The following is a 1842-nucleotide window of genomic DNA, read 5'->3' as shown; positions in this document are numbered from 1 at the left end:
TCTATCTCTCCCTCTCCATTTCTCTCTGAAATCAATAAAAACGTTTTTAAAAAATTGATGTTCTTCCCTCTTTCTTTCCTTCCCTTTCTCTCTCTCTCTCTCTCTCTCTCTCTCTCTCTCTCTCTCTCATCAATTTTTTTTAAAAAGAAGGTTAAGCAAACTGATTTGAAAAAAAGAAATTTGAAAACCAGGTACTGTTTTCAGGTATTAGTACAGCAGAGTTTTCACCTACAAAGTATGCCTTTAGGCATTAAGGGCTTTAAATTAATCACAGTTGATAAAACATCCTGAAGTTGTACTTTCACTTGTCAGTCTTACTAATTAAATTACTACTGCTTGAAATGCTGGTAGTAGATGAAAAGTCCATTCATTTGTCTGATTATTAATCAAATAATGATTGAGTGCCTACAGTGTGTTAGGAAATGTGCCCGGTGCTGGGAATATAGATGTATATATGAGAGCACCAGACACAGTCACACTTTTAAGCAATTCACAGTCTAGTGGGGAAACAGAAAAACAGCTTTCATAGCAGAGTATGGTAAATTCCATGGCAGAAGCACCATCTAAACTGAGACCTGAAGGAAGACCAGGGGAAGGATGGAGAGAGAGATGCCATGGATTGTAGCATTGATTTCTATACTAGTAAGAAAGCAAACCTCCCAAGATGGGGACTCATGGAGGAAACTCACTAAAGCTGGGACACCAGGGGCCACATGCTCCATAACCTACCAGCCACGGGAAAGTCATGCTTTCCCAGCCTCACAAAGGGTAAAGGAAGGTGGAAAATCTTCCTTGAAAATGTGACCACTAGTTGGTAGTCAACCAGACCTGCAGGCTGAATAAGCACTATCTTACAGCTCCTCTGAGGCAAACAAAGCAAACAAAACAAAAACCTTAGAAAATTTAATTGGTCTAAATTTGAGACCAATTTTAAGATTCCATGGAGAGAATCAAATGTGAAACAAAAGTTCTTCTTAAGACTGAAAAAGGCTAAAAAAGGAATGGTATCTTTAATAAGTAGAATTCATATAAATCATTTGAAAAAATAAACATCTAATATAAATGAGCAAATTGTCACAAAGCTCAATTCTCAAGGGAATGGCATATGGCTAATAAACATGAATAATGATTGAACTTGACCAGTACTTAAGAAACACAAAATAAAACAACCGGATAACATTTTTTACTTATCAGCATAGCATAAGTTACAAAGAATAATTCTGGCTAAGGGCTAGAAGGGTTCAGATTTCTTTGGAAGCCTACAGTGATATAATCTATCTCTGCAGTTATGTGTATTTTAAACCCCCTAATCCTCCTTCTTGAAATGTATCCTTAAAAAATAATCATAACTTTGGACACAAAATTTTTCTAAAATGATGTTCATAAAATATTAATTAGAAACAAAAAGGAGAAACAATTTAAATGTCCAATAATGAAAGAGAGTTAAATAGATGATGGCATGCCATATAATGTTAATGTATTGCAATTTTATTTTATTACATATATATTCTTATCACAAAATTCACCTCTAAATTTTAAAAAATTTCCCTGTGCTTTCTTCTTTCACTTATTGGTAGTTTAAGAGTGTGTTATTAAATTTTCACATATTTGTAAATTTTCCAGTTTTTGCTCATTCATTCATTCCATTGTGATTAGAAAAAGAGAGAAGAGGATTAAAAAGTACAAACTTCCAGAAATAAGTCACAGAGGTGGACCAGGGCAAACCAGCCAGCCCCCACCCGTGCACCAGGCCTCTATCCTATATAATAAAAGGGTAATATGTAAATTGACCCTAACAGCAGAACGACTGGGAATGACTGGTCACTATGACACACACTGACC

General features: G+C 35.2%; 1 protein-coding gene across 6 annotated transcripts in view; it reads right to left on the bottom strand.

Annotated features, from left to right (window-relative positions):
• PIP5K1B (phosphatidylinositol-4-phosphate 5-kinase, type I, beta) overlaps nt 1–1842 on the bottom strand; it is a 287643-nt gene that overhangs the window by 75956 nt on the left and 209845 nt on the right. The window lies entirely within an intron of this gene.

Source organism: Myotis brandtii, unplaced genomic scaffold (assembly GCF_000412655.1).
Source record: "Myotis brandtii unplaced genomic scaffold, ASM41265v1 scaffold672, whole genome shotgun sequence".
NCBI lineage: Eukaryota > Metazoa > Chordata > Mammalia > Chiroptera > Vespertilionidae > Myotis > Myotis brandtii.
Note: the sequence above shows the minus strand (reverse complement) of the source record. Positions and strands in the feature narration are given on the sequence as shown.